The 15,478-nt window shown below is 44.1% G+C and overlaps 1 protein-coding gene across 1 annotated transcript in view; it reads left to right on the top strand.

The window, feature by feature from the left end:
- The first annotated feature begins 321 nt into the window (after nt 1-321).
- Nucleotides 322-15,478, top strand: part of LOC147464488 (uncharacterized) — a 31,888-nt gene continuing 16,731 nt past the window's right edge. The window contains exon 1 of the mRNA XM_086509353.1: nt 322-397. The gene's annotated coding sequence lies outside the window, so the exon portion shown is untranslated. The remainder of the gene's footprint in view (nt 398-15,478) is intronic.

The raw sequence follows: 15,478 nt of genomic DNA, 5'->3' as shown, positions 1-15,478 counted from the left end.
AAGCTATCGTTCAACACTTGAAATGGTGATGATAACTTGCAATAATATAACAAAAATGACGGGGTGGGGATACATAGGGATCACTTTGGAATAGATTGGTTCACAAGGAGATCACATCCTCATTGGGATTCACACGGGGACCACTCGCTTGGTGTTCATATTGAGTTTACTTGGGGTTCACTTTAATTGCAATCACATGGTTCATTGTAATTGCATTGACATGGTGATCACTTGGAGATTCATCGAACGGCACAAAACCAATCACTTGGAGATTCATCGAACGGCACAAAACTAATGCCATCCGGTGAAGTGGGGAGTTCAGAACTTTCAAAAAATTTAGCGAAAAGGCGGAAATGGAGCGCCATCACCGTGAGCTTCTGTGATCCGACCTTAGCAGGTGTGCTTTCGCGCGCGCGCGCGCGCGCGTGTGTGTGTGTGTGTGTGTGTGAGAGAGAGAGAGAGAGAGAGAGAGAGAGAGAGAGAGAGAGAGAGAGGGACAGAGAGAGATTCTGAATGCATCGTGTGGCAGCAGCGAGCTTACTAGGATGTACACACTAACGCGCACATGCACTCGAGTATCTTTACAATGTAGTGGCCCAAAGAAAATGGTATTTGTCTAAAACTACATCTCGAGGAGGACATGGTTTTTTCTTGGGATGCATGGACTCAAAGTACATATAGAAGAGGATTAAACCAACAGAACACTGAGAGACCAAAAGGGCGGCTGGAACTTGAAAGTTTGGCTGGAATCGATTACAGATTTGCAGGTGAAAATGGGGCAATTATACCACTTCCCACTGCTGTAGTGCATTTGCAAGTCTGCCTTGTGGGGGGGTCGAGAGCCATCCTGAATTATTTTTATCAGGCTATGGGAAGGGCCTTATAACAAGAGCTCCTCCTTTAAGAACTCCATGAATGTTTCTGGTACGATGTACAAACGTGGGATAGATATCTTTTTCCAACAGCATCTGTCCTAGGTTTCCATTTGCTCAATGTGGGAAGCATTATGACGTAGTAGATGAAACCTATCAAAGAAGTGTTGTAATGGGAGGGCACCACGTGCCAATGGGAAAAAACAGTCTAAACAACTTTAAGCACTTCAAACAACTGAAATGAAAGAGATGCATGACACACGAGAGGGGGAGTGGCAAAGTTCTACCCCGAGAGAGCACTGGCCCCAAACCTTGATGCCCCTTTCAATATTTCTTTATATTGCTTCAACTCTCTACAACGGCGGCGTCACCTATCTGCACCTTCACCCAAAAGAGTGCCACATTATAAGCCCTTGCATTGAAAAGCTGCTAGTGCTACTCCATGCGGTAGAAATATTTGAGTGAGTCCACATTACATATTTAAAGGCCTTTGACCAAAATTAAAAGCTATCACATGAAAAGCATTGAGTCTAAAAGTGGTAACGTGTCCCTTGGGTTGTCCGCCGCTCTCAAATGCTTTTAGATGCATGTCACTCACTCCTATTACCTGTTATTTGAACACAATTAACAAGAGCTTTAAAAAAATAAAATTTACACATTCTGAAATTTTCTGCGAAATTCGTAATTTACTTCTGAAAACCCTAATTTTTACTTTTGGTACATATCCAAATTCTCAACCGTTCAAGAGATTTTTAGAGGCCTCTGCAACACAAATGAAATAAAATAGCATGTTTTTAGAGCTTTTAAGGGCGAAAATGAATTCTTGTTTCTTCTTCTTCTCCTCTTGTCGTGTCTTCTTTATCCAAGTCCATAGCTTCCATCTGTTAGTTGATGTGGAACTGGTTTGCTTGTCATAACAACAAATGATTGATTCAAGGACTACAAAGTTTTCCTTCCATCTTTCGTTAGAGAACATTTGTGTGTACTTTGATTTATGTGCTCAAGTAGTAGTAAGTGGTTCTTCAAAGGTCTGCAAAAATCATGTTAACTAGTAAGTGGTTCTTCAAGAAAGGACGAATTTTTGAGTAGAAATTGAGCTAGAGAACATTTGTGTGTACTTTGATGGATGTATTCATGTATTTGTGCAAGTTTAGCAGTTTAGCTTCAAAAATGCTTCGAGGTAAGTAGCATGTGAAATGGCTTTTATGGTTGACTTTTGGAATAACCATGTGTGCATGGGCGTGTGAAAAGAGCATGCCATGTAGTAGGCTTGCTCGTGGCTTAAGAATAAAGTTTAAATTATACTATTTCAAATAAAAGAACCCGTGTAGGGGATGTATGAAAGTGTATGAATGGTTATGAGCTAGTGTGGACTCAAAGTTCTATACTTTTCAAGGAATGGGATAGAGCCAACCAATGGAGTCTCACCTTCCTTGTAGACTAGGAGAGTAAGTAGGGAGATAATTGACAAATGAGTCAATCAAGGTTTTATTCAACCGGCGGGAGGAATTGAGCACAATACTAGGAGCAAGGACTGAGGCATGCACATTTATTGCGCCATCGCCTCTCCTCTTCCTCGTTTTGTCTTGGCTCGCCCACCTTCACGTGCTGACCTCCCCTTGCTCCCTTCTCCTTTGGAGGGGCAACTGCCAGCATGGCTCTTCATGACGCGATGCTCAATAGGATTGTCTGTAGTGAGGGACTCCCACTTCTCAACCACCTGTTTCCTTTGCAACTGTCACGAGGATGTGGCAGCTGTTAACTATGTCACGAGGACGTGGCAATTGCTAACCTTAGTTGTTGGTTTCTTTCCAATGGGTTTTGTTTTATTTTTGAGACCCTCTTTTTGAAGTAGCAAACTGTTGGACATTGTATGGCCAATGTGAACGGTAGTTTCACCCGCAGACGGGAAGTGGTCGGCACTGGAATTCGTATAGTAAGAGGATGTCTAGGCTCAGAGCAAGATCATATAGGTCCCCCCGTCGCACTTAGCAAGTTGGTGGATACTAGGAAGTGAACTCAATAAAGGCATAAAGTCAAGGTGGGACTACCGACAAAAAATATCCGACATTTGGGCCACATTGCATTTTTGGATGCGGTCCCAATGAGGATAGATGGTCAGATGACCACAGGGAGCCCAACGGAATCATTTCCTAAAATTTAGGGAACTGCTATTTTGGGCCACGAAATGTGTTCACGTCATTACCTTTAGTATGACTAGGGGAACACTTTACAACTCTGCCGCGAAGTCAACTGGGCGACTAGTCGGGAGATTTTTAGGGGGCAACCCTGAAACGCGCAAAAGCTTGTAAATGCGCCAGTGGCAATTTTTCATGAACTTGCCTCATGCAGAAAAAAAGGGCGCTGATTTTTAAGCTGGGAGAGGCTTCATTTGGGTTTTTGTCATAGGTTAAGAGCGAGCTATGGAGTGCTTTCTTTCCCTCCCATGTACAGTGGTGCTAGGAGTGATGCCCTGCACGCTACACTACTCTCTCTCTCTCTCTCTCTCCCCTACGTGCAGTTATGTGATGCCCCACAAGAGGGCTCTTCATTTGACTGATGTACAACTGTGTGGGTTCATGCTTTTGTGCTGACGCAGGAACAGGGCTAGCTGCTACTCCGAAGCAGGCACCGGTGAGGGTCATAACCTCACCGTACAGGTGCAAATTCAACGCTGTGTATGCGCAGAAAATTGACTGTTTTTCAGCCATACGGACGCCAGAACCCTTGGGAATCATGCCCCACTGGTAGAGAACAGTTCGGGGACTGTTTAGGGCTGGAAACATGGCAAAACCAGTAAATACAGCGACCTGAATTTATTGTTTTTGGGCAGGAATCAGAGGGTTTACGTTAGTGCAAGTGAGATTCAGTAGGGGAATTGATTTCGCGCAAGTTTTGGGGTTGTTATGTTGTCGAAATTTGGCCAAATCAGGTAGTATCTAGTGGGATACAGGTAAAGGATTCCCAGGACTCTACTTTGTAATTTGCCCTCTCAAAGAATAAAGAAATACCGAAAGGGGCGCTAATTTTGGGGCCTACAGGTTGTCGGCGTCTGCTCGGGGCATTCTAGCTTCCGAGCCGTGTGTGTATTCAAGTGTTAATTCCCGTCACAGGTTTCCTTCGCACGTTCTCTCTGTGTGTGTTTAAAGTAAAGAATTTCGGGTGAAAGCCAACGCCTACCGCCCTACGGGCCGGTTTCAGCAACACTCATCTTCTCTGTCACAAACTGCTGACTTGTCAAGCCATGGAAGAACGGAGCCAATGTGCAGATCTCGGCAAAGGGGCCTAAACCCTAAGAGAAGAAGCAATAGAAGAATCAGAAGCAGCCGAAGAAGTTTTACCAACTTGCAAAGCCTTGTCGAGTGGCCTATTTTAAAGAAGAGTTCCCATCAACTCATGGGGACCTGTCGGATGGGGCCCTAGTGTCTAGAGCTAATTGTAAGGTGCAGCGGAAGTGAATGTTGAACTTTGCTCAAGATGAGTGCTCTGAACTGTGCTCAAGGGTTCCTTTTACTTATGGAAGGGAGAGTCTTCCGTTCCTTTAGTGAGAGAGTGCAAGTGATCACAAACAAAGTGGATGAACACTGTGAATGAAGGTATTGAGACTGAGAGATAGAGAGAGAAGAATACGACACCGGAATGTTTTCAAACCCTCCTCCCAAGGCCCCACTCTCTATGGCGAGAGTGGTCTACTATTGATTGCACAAATCTCTACAATGCTTCGGACTTATCGACAATGTCGACGACGATGAGGACGACGACGAGATGGGCTGAAATCTGAAAATGCTAAGGGCTGAAATCTGCAAATCTTTATTTGCTGAATTCTGACTCTATGTTGGTGACAATGTCGATGACGACGATGCGACGACGACGCACTGAAAACGCAGATGCTGAAATCTGCGTTTTCCGGGCTGAAACTGTGAACTTTGTTGGATCCGACCGTGCGGTGAGGATCTGCTACGGGAAGGTGAGATTTGTGAGGGTCGGGACTTCTTCTGCGGGTACTGACTGTTGAAAACTGAAAACGTTGCTATTCTTGATGTCCTTGTCGCAAAGGTCTGCAAAAACGCTGCGGTTGATCTACAAACCAAAAACGCTAGGGGCTGAAATCTGTCCTTGCTGATGGAACTGCTAACGCTAGGGCTGATCTGCTGTTTCGGGGAAATCTGCTAATGCTAGGGCTGATCTGCTATTTCGGGGAAATCTGCTAATGCTAGGGCTGATCTGCTGTCTACTGTCGCCGAGAATTTGCAATTGCAAAAACGCTGGCTGATTTGGTGCAAAAACGCTAGGCCTTTTGGTGAGAGAAAACACCAGAGTTGTCGCGGGGGTTGGTCTTGCGAAGAAGTTGCCTATTGAGCAAGGTGCTTTTGCTGCCTCTTCTACCAGAAAGTGCTAGCGCTAGGTATCTACAACAAAAGTCACTTAAAAATAATAAGTGAAAAATGTCGAAAATAGGGAAAATAGGTCTATGCACTATAAAAATGCTACTGATGGGTTCTGACTGGAATTTGATAATCATGCTGTGTTCAACCAGAGGATATGCATCTAATCTAAGTGTCTGGACATGCACGGTCTGCGAATAGACTCACAAAAGTGTCAGATCACTTTCTATTCTAGACCGGCTTGATTGAACTGAACCTCGGTCATGCTGTAGCTTGTCCAAGGACACATAGGGTTGGATGTGTCACGTGACATCCCCTTCTTTTCAAAGTGAGGTACTGGTACCGAATTATATGGCATCGAGGGAGATCGCCAATAGCGTCTGGAATCTTGGAAAGGACTCTTCACCGGCCCTCTCTGATGCGTGGGTGATGCGATACTTGAACTTCATAAAGGCCTGCAAAGTCGTCTTCTTTGGGCCGCGCCGAAAGCGACACAAGGTCATCTTCAATGCTTCCACTTCGTCTAGAGTCATGTGTCCACCTTCTTCAAGAATCTCCAAGGTTGAAAATTCTTGAAACCACTTCCAACACAAAAACATGAACATATCCATTCCATGTAAAGTGATTGGAAAAATTCTAGTTTTTCGAGAAAATTGTGCATGCAAGGCAGATGAACAAAGTGACGGAGTGCCAAACCGTTCATCAAACACACGCACACAATGGGGTCGAATCTTAACTTTCTGATCTAAATCACTAACTGTGGCAAAACACAATGGAAATGCCGATGCTTGATGCTCAATCCTTCTTGTGCTCTTTCTGATACCGTGTCATGCCAAGGAAGAGAATGTGAATTTCTTGAATACAAACATTTCATTTTTTCATGGGAAGTCCGCATACATCCGTGCTCATTCATGAGTGAATCATGTTCAGTGTACAATATGTCATGCCTAGGAAAAGGGATCACATAAAGATACTGACTAAAATATAGAAAACGATCACGAATGAAACACTGGTACAATGCGTGCTGACTAATCATGCGAACACATAATACTTCCTGGGGGGGTTGTGTGGACCTAGGCTTGAGAGCCAAGATCGGTTCTTCCTGAAGGGGTTCTTTGGACTTAGGCTTGAGAGCCAAGATCGGTTCTTCGTGTTTGATCAAATCTGCAAGAGGTTAGCTTCACTAGAGAAAGTATCAACTAACACATCATCCTTGTGAGCAATCACATCATCTTCATGCAAATCATCATGCTTGTGAGAAATCACATCTTGATCATTATGCTTGTCATTGTCATCCAAATCATCATGCTTGTCATTGTCATGCAAATCTTCATGCTTATCATTATCATTCAAATCATGTGTGTCATGCTTGGGATAAGAAGAGACTGAGAGTCTCCTTTTCTCGAATCTCTTGCTTCTGTGCCTGAACTTGAGAAAAGAGTCGCAACATTTTTTTCATGTGTCGGTCGTTCATTGTTTGTCTTGCTTTGTTCTCGCGGTCAAATGTTGCTTGTCTTTCTTTGTTCTCGCGATCAAATTGTGCTTCTCTTTCTTTGTTCTCGCGCTCGTGCTCACGCTCTATGGCTGCCATTCTTTCTTCGTATTCACGATCTATGGCTGTCCTTCTTTCTTCGTAGGCCTTTCTTTCTGCTGCTCTTTCTGCTTTCTTTCTTCGCGTTCTACCTACCAATGTAAGGTGTAGCGGAAGTGAATGTTGAACTTTGCTCAAGATGAGTGCTCCGAACTGTGCTCAAGGGTTCCTTTTACTTACGGAAGGGAGTCTTTTGTTCCTTTAGTGAGAGAGTGCAAGTGATCACAAAAGTGGATGAACACTGTGAATGAAGGTATTGAGATTGAGAGATAGAGAAGAATACGACACCAGAATGTTGTCAAACCCTCCTCCGAAGGCCCCACTCTCTATGGCGAGAGCGGTCTACTATTGATTGCACAAATCTCTACAATGCTTCGGACTTGCCGATGATGAGGACGACGACGAGACGGGCTGAAGTCTGAAAATGCTAAGGGTTGAAATCTACAAATCTTTATTTGCTGAATTCTGACTCTATGTCGGTGACGATGTCGATGACGACAATGCAACGACGACGCGCTGAAAACGCAGATGCTGAAATCTGCGTTTTCCGGGCTGAAACTGTGAACTTTGCGGGATCTGATCGTGCGGCGAGGATCTGCTGCGGGAAGGTGAGATTTGCGAGGGTCGGGACTTCTTCTGCGGGTACTGACTGTTGAAAACTGAAAATGTTGGTGTTCTTGATGTCCTTGTCACGAAGGTCTGCAAAAACGTTGCGGTTGATCTGCAAACCAAAAACGCTAGGGGCTGAAATCTGTCCTTGCTGATGGAACTGCTAACGCTAGGGCTGATCTGCTGTTTCGGGGAAATCTGCTAATGCTAGGGCTGATCTGCTGTCTATTGTCGCCGGGAATTTGCAATTGCAAAAACGCTGGCTGATCTGGTGTAAAAACGCTAGGCCTTTTGGTGATAGAAAACGACAGAGTTGTCGCGGGGGTTGGTCTTGCTGAGAAGTTGCCTGTTGAGCAAGGTGCTCCTGCTACCTCTTCTGCCAGAAAGTGCTAGCGCTAAGTTTCTATATATACAAACTTAGCAAAATTGCCCTACCTACTTCCCAACAAAAGTCACTTAAAAATAATAAGTGAAAAATGTCAAAAATAGGGAAAATAGGTCAAATGCACTGTAAAAATGCTACTGATGGGTTCTGACTGGAATCTGATAATCATGCTGTGTGCAACCAGAGGATATGCATCTAATCTAAGTGTCTAGACATACACGGTCTGCGAACAGACTCACAAAAGTGCCAGATCACTTCCTATTCTAGACTGACTTGACTGAACCGAACCCTGGTCATGCTGTAGCTTGTCCATGGACACATAGGGTTGAATGTGTCACGTGACACTAATTAAAATAAAGCAAGACCTTTACAGGAGACTTGCGTAATCAATTGATGACGTGGCATGATTGTATGGACAACCTTGCAATTCGTGCTGGTAGTGCCACGAGATAGATGTATGGAATTCCGCATTTGGTGTTGACAGCTGATGACATGGAAATGTACGGAATTCCTTACGCTACTTGCTTTTTGTACCAGATGCTTTTGAGTTTGAGAGCTTTTCTTGTGAACTGCTCCCCTGTGGGTTCTCTCTCTCTCTCTCTCTCTCTCTCTCTCTGTGGCACTCTTTCTATCTTTTGTGATATTGTGCTAATTGTTTTTGTCTTTTGTGGTGCATATGCCCCACTAACTACCTCATTTTTGTGCTAATTTTTCCGATTTAATGCTTCTCTTAGTGCTAGGCTTCATTATGGCCGAGTCTGCCCTTGATGTTCGGAGTCATGACAAAATTTAGTACGTTGAACTTTGTGTTGATGTATGCTCACGTGTGTGTGTGTGTGTGTGTGTGTGTGTGTGTGATGTGTTGTGTTTGGGAGCATATGTTAGTACCTATCTCTACAACCACTCTTGGGCACTGACGACGTTAGTGGGGATGTTGTGGTATTTAGTCAATACTATGCATTATGAAGCTGATGGTTTTATTCTCTTGTGGGTGACTGTCATGGGTCTATACCTTGCACTTCCCTCTAAGGGTGAATTTGGGCTTATCTTGGATACATCTAGGTCTCTCTCTCTCTCTCTCTCTCTCTCTCTCTCTCTCTCTCTCTCTCTCTCTCTCTCTCTCTCTGTCTGTGTGTGTGTGTCTCTCGCGCGCGCGTATTTAGTCAATACTACGCATAATGAAGCTGATGGTTTTATTCTCTTGTGGGTGACTATCATGGGTCTATACCTTGCACTTTCCTTTAAGGGTGAATTTGGGCTTATCTTGGATTTATCTAGGTCTCTCTCTCTCTCTCTCTCTCTCTCTCTCTCTCTCTCTCTCTCTGTGTGGCACTCTACCGCGTGTAAGTGCAGAGCCGAGCCACAATTGATGTACTTAGTTCAAGCAATATAAAGAAATACAGAAAGGGATGCTAGGGTTTGGGCTAGTGCTCTCATGGGGTGGACCTCTGCCACTGCGTCTCGTGTGTTGTGCACCTCTTTTAGTTCAGTTGTTTTGAAGTGCTAAAAGTCTTTTTTAGTTTGTTCTTTTTCCACTGGCATGTGGTGCCCTCCCGTTACAGTGGTATTAGAGCTTCAAGCATGTGCTTTTCTGAAAGCAAACCGGTCCTTCAAGAGTAGACAAAGCAAGTTATCCAAAGAATCTTCGTGTCCCTGCCTCAGACTTACTAGCCACTCCCACCCTTAATCCATTGCGCATCGGGCGCTCTCTCTTCATCTCTCTGTCTTAAGGGGCATAAGCCATCAAGAACCCAAGACCACTAACAAGAGAAGGATCAAAGATTTTATTTTGAGCCAGCGTTTTCCCCAGAGGCAATGCCATGAAGTGGTGGATGTTTATAGCTCCCAAGCCGCACACTCCAAGGACTTGGCAAGCTTTCAAGAAAATTTTTGCCGAAGCTACATGCCTTTAGACATCTTCCTTGGGAGTGCAGCTTGTGGCAGAGTGGGGTATCATGAAATGCTTGCTATGAAAACCGTAGTAGATTACAACTTGAAATTTCTTGACATCTCTTAGCAGATGTCTCTTCCTGAACGGATAACCTTGGATGCCTAGTGTGATTGCTATATCATTGAACTATCATCACCGCTATAGGAACACTACCTAACCAAGCCACTTTCGACAATTCAAGAGCTTATTGACCCTATTATAATTCGTGAGTTCAGACTATTCTGATCTTATAAAGGTATATTCAAGAGCTTAAGGACCTTGTTGCGGTCGGCTACAAATTCTGGAAGAAACCTAATTGCGGGAGGAGTGATGAGGGAGTCGTTTGATCAATTCATGGCCCAGGCCGGGATGGTTATTTGTAGGGGGAGTGTTCATCAGTGACTGTATGTTTCTATGTCTTGTAACATGCACATGTCCGCATTCATGTTGCATTGTGATGTGCCAACCATCGAATATCACTAATTGGGTGAGATTGCCTGGGTATGTAGTTTTAGTGCATCAAGACACCCGTCACAGATCAGTGCGGTTCGGGTGTGATGGCTAATTTTGCTATGCCGGAATATCAAGAGCTCCAATCTGAATTGAGAAAACTGACTATCCCTTGAAATTTTTTGAGCTAACTTGAGTTGTTTTGCAAATATACTGTAATCGCGGACAGTTACTCTTCTTAATCGCGGACGATTACTCTTCTTTCAAGAAGGGGGGATGGCACAAACTACTGACGTGTCAAGCCACTGAAGAACGGAGCCAACGCGTAGATCTTGGTCGAGGGGCCTAAACCCTAAGAGAAATAGAAGAATCAGAAGCAGCAAAAGAAGTTCTACCAACTTGCAAAGCCTTGTCGAGTGGCCTATTTTTAAAGAAGAGTTCCCACCAACTTATGGGAGCCTATTCGATGGGCCCCAAGTGTCTAGAACTAATTAAAATAAAGCATGACCTTTACAGAAGACCTACGCAACCAGCTGATGAGGTGGCATGACTGTACAGACAACCTTGCAATTCGCTTTCGAATATTTCTCTTTTAGCTAAATATGGTGTCATTTGCTTTCAACTATTTAGTTTTTCTCATCTTTGTTCTAGTAAATCTGTGTTTGTTGTTCAATCGTGCCATCTTTTTTCTTTACTTGTTAAGAAAGGATACTCATTCGAAAGAATCATGAAAAACGCTCGTTCATTTTTGCATCGTAGTTTCAATGTTTCTTCCTTTGGAATGTTCAAGATAAGCAAGAGTAAATTTGACAAAAATGGGGAGCTTAAAAGCCCACTTATTGTTTGACTTAGTAACACACTATTTTGATGTTTTGATCCCTAGCGCTTCCAGTATTGTTGGTCTAGCTTGACAAATGCTCATCACTTCTGGAGGGTGATAGAAACTCAGCTCGTTGGTTTTATAGAGTACGTTCAAAGCATGAATAACCTCTATACAAACCCGCACTCACTCTTGGGCATTGACGGTGTCATGGATGTTGTCCAAGCTATGCTTGATAAACATGATAATCTTATTCTTCTTGTTTGGACAAGCATTGTCAAGTTTGGACCTTTGTACGTCTTTGGTTATTTTTTGCCTTTTCTTCGGAGGTTTATAGTAGTATTCATTTTTGGCTTGCCCCAAAGGGGTAAGGCCTTAGTGATGCCTCCCCTTTTTGCTAATGAAAAAGGGGAAGTTATTATTATTATTATTATTTTAATAAAGTTTATTAGTTTTTGATTGGTGCATAAAATTAGTGGTCATTTAACTCATTGGTTGGATGGGACAGGAATCTTAGGAAGAAGCAATGAAAAAGATCTGTGAATGAGGTCTTGAAGATATTCATATTTATATCTTTATCTTTAGTCGGATCACATTTGAGGGCACTGCAATCAAACTGCACGAATCTTGTTTGCTCTAGCCTTTGTTCACATCTACTTTACAAGTACTCTACATAGTAGTGCTGCTAGATGTGGAAGCTACTCTTGTGGTTGACATTGAGTTATGCCTTTTATCAAGCCCCTACTGCAGCTTGGCCTTCCGAAGAGGCCCTATCACGGTAGACCTCACCATGGCTAGCTTATCGAGCTTACAATAGTCCAAAGCTTCCATAGCGTGCATAACGGCCTGTTTATCAGGCTTGCTTCCCACGCTGTCATGGCTACCCATGCTTAGCAAGCATTCAATCATCCTAGCTGCAACTACCGTTTGCTGCCATGCCCCATTACAGAGTAGAATATCAGCTCCCTTCAACAATCCAGCTCTAAAGTAACTCGAGCTTTCACGGTTCTTCTTAGCCAAGCTGGAGAACAAACTCATTTGGACAATACTTGTAGATAGTATTGTTCTCTCTCGCTTAACATTCACAGCTCTCAAACAAAGATCTTCAATTAAAGAAGGGGAGGCAACCCTCCAAGACCCCATGGAAACAACAGCTTCTAGACATGTGGTGGCACCTCTGTTGACGGGTTCAACTTTGCTACAAGAGGATGCAAGGGGCAACGTAGGTGAGGGGAGGAAAACGGGCTGAAGGCAACGGTGGGCGGCAGTGTTGGGGCAACGCGCAGTTGGGGGGGGGGGGGGGGGGGGGGGGGGGCAGGGATGGCGAGGGAGATTCGGGGCGCGCTGGCGAGTGTAGCAACAACGAGCGACTCGAGTGGTACTTGTGCTGTTGGATACTCGTACTGCAGGTGCTACTTCTCTACCTAGAGAGGAGACCCCTAGGGTCTCCTATATAGCTAATAAGGCATGTTTCAAGCGGTTTTAGATTGAGCTCCCACGACTTTATAAAATTATGCTAATATGTCACTTAATAATAAGTTAATAACTACTAATAAGAGGTGCTTCCTATGCAGAGGTCTACCTAGGCCATGTACGAGTACTAGACTATGAGCCCCTAGCGCCTACGTCTAGCAGACTCTGGCTGTGCTCATGTGCAATTAGAGGGTATGCAACTAATCTAAAGTGCTTGGATATGCACGTCTTGCGTATAGGCTCACAAGGGTGCGAGAACACGTCCTAGGATGTCCTAACCCTAGAAATAGGAGTTACAGCTTGTCCACATACACATAGGGTTAGATGTGCACGTGACGGGTAGCTCAAGCAATCATTCTTCCTACACTATCGTATTTCATGCCTTTGCTGCCTTGGAATTCTAAAGGAATTTCGAGAATCACTCAACCCATCCGTCTTATGCTTTGGAAGAAAAATAACATCAAGGTTGGTTTGAGTCTCATGGGAGCGCTTATCCATCCCTAAAAGAATGGGGGGGGGGGGGGTAGTAATTTTGGATGTATGGACACATACGATAGCTAGACATTGGAGCCTTCTTCAGGATAAGTGTGTTGATTCCATGCAACCATGGATTTCTATCGCTGAGTTGGATTGGTTCCTTGTCTAGAGCTGAGAGGGGGTGTTAGAGTTCCAGATTCTTGGTTAGTGGTGGCTCCAATATCTCCTAGGAGTAAATCAGGCAGTGAGGGTTGCCTTGTGGTTGTGCCCGGCCGTACCTGAGGTAGACCTGCTTTCTAGGTGGTGCATTCCACGGTGTTGCGCACCCGACAGGCTGGCACAAGACAGGACCCCTATTCCTAGGGTTTCCAGTGTTTTGTAGTTTTTCCTATAAAATATGGGCAATCTGTCACTTATGTCACTTTACACATTTTGTGTTGTGTCCCTATATATAGAAGCAAGGTTGTATCAATACGTACGTACGGATCCGTACCGTACGTATGTATCGTACATAACGTATACTATACGGAACGATCCATATGTTTTTTTTTTTTGGCCGCAGAAGGTAGCAAATTGGCTAAGCGATCCCTATTTTCTCCCAAATTTGCCCACGAATCCCACAAAACCCACTTTTCGAAATAGAGGCCTTTCAGCTAGACGAAACTTTGAAACAGAACTAGAAAAAGCCTGTGCAGAGTTGCTACAGAGTGAAGGTATGTGCCTCTCTCCCTCTCTTGTGTGTGTTTCTCTCTACTCCACACTTGTTGGAGCTTCCCTCTCGTGTTTCCCTCTGTCTCTCTCTTACACGCAAACGCTTTTTGTTCGCGTGATTTTTGCTCAATACTCAGGTAAATCACGCGAACAAAAAGCGTGTGTGCAAGAGAACAAAAAGCGTGATTTTTGTGTCCGTTTATTATTTAAGGTACACAGGTAAAAGTTCAGGTGCATATCACACGCCAAGTATGTGATTTATGAGTCTCTAGGTGTTGTGTATAGAGTTTAGACACATTCAAAGTTGTGAAACATCCAATTGACAATTTCTGCAGCTTCGTCTCTGAAACTAACAGTTATTTGTGGGGTTTCTACCCTTATTTACCAATGCCACGTATTTTTGCGTACATAAAAAAATTACCCATACGTTCAGACGTACAATACGTACTTCCACGTACCGTACAACACGTATGGTTCCACCTTGTATAATAGAAGCCCCAATGGATGAGTGATTAGCAGAGCTTGTCACAAATTGTTGATGTGTCAAGCCACTAAAGAAGAGAGCCAACGTGCAGATCTTAGCCGAGAAGCCTGAACCCTAGAAGCAGCAAAAGAAGCAGAAGAAGTTACCACCAACTTATAAGACCCCGTCCGATGGGGCAAGTGCCACAAAGACAATAAATAAAGCTGGACCCACACACACACACTAGCGTTAAAAACTGATGATGTGGTGGCTGTCACAAAGTGATGATGTGGCGGATAGCAGAAACCCTAATTTCAGCCAAAAACCCTAAAATTCTTGCAAAGCCTAATTTTTGCCAGAAACCCTAATTTCTGGAAATCGCGGAGGCTGAAAAAAATTTAAAAATAATTAAAATTTTGAAAATGATGAGCGACGCGAATTTTGCTTTTTTTTTATAAAAAAAGAGAAAAGACTCTTTGAGAGAGAGAGAGAACTGATGCTTTTTATTTTAAAAGCTTTTGGGGCTCTGCTTTTAAGCATCCCTTGTAATCTTTAAATTAGTGGTGAGGGCCTCACTTCTCAGAGCATCTAGACGCAGAGTTTGAGAGTGAAACCCTAGCCACTCTCTTGTACTTTGATTTGAGTAATATAAAAAGAAATACCGAAAGGGGCGCCAGTCTTTGGGGCCAATATCTCTAGGCACGGAACTCCGCCGGGCCAGTGTACATCTATTGTGATCTGTGACTTGTTTTGAAGTGGTTATTTGGTGCTGTCGCGGTTGATTCTTGACTTGGAGTGTCCAAGTCTGTTACAGTGGTATCAGAGCACGACCGATTTCTCTTCTACGGGAAATCCGATCCCCGAATTTTTTTTCCGCGGCACCTATGGCTTCAGGCAATGATCAGTCGACTCCCTCTGCATCTGGAGATGCGGGCAGGGATCACAACGAAGATTCCGGCAGAGAGTATGGCCCGCCTTGGCCTACTTAGGCGGAGCGGCGAGGGATGGAGCGTCGCCAGTTGATCGGCGATGCAACAAAGATGATGCTCAATTTGCCAAGGACCCGAAGATGGAAAAATATATGAACCAGACCTCTTTGGAAGAGGTACAGATGGAGTGGCAGAGAACCACAACACCACTCCCGAAACCCGCTCTCAAGAAACCTTCTGCCTCCAAGAAAATATACGGAGAAGGAACTAGAGAACGTGGTCGATGCACGGATTGCTCAGCTTTTTGACGCTCAAAAGAAAGCCAAAAAGCACGGCAAAAAGCAGGAGAAAAGCACTGACTTTCCAGGTTATTTGGGTTGTCA

The sequence above is a fragment of the Adiantum capillus-veneris genome, chromosome 1, assembly GCF_014529385.1.
Source record: "Adiantum capillus-veneris isolate H3 chromosome 1, ASM1452938v2, whole genome shotgun sequence".
Taxonomy (NCBI): Eukaryota; Viridiplantae; Streptophyta; class Polypodiopsida; order Polypodiales; family Pteridaceae; genus Adiantum; species Adiantum capillus-veneris.
This window is presented reverse-complemented; position numbering and strand designations above follow the sequence as displayed.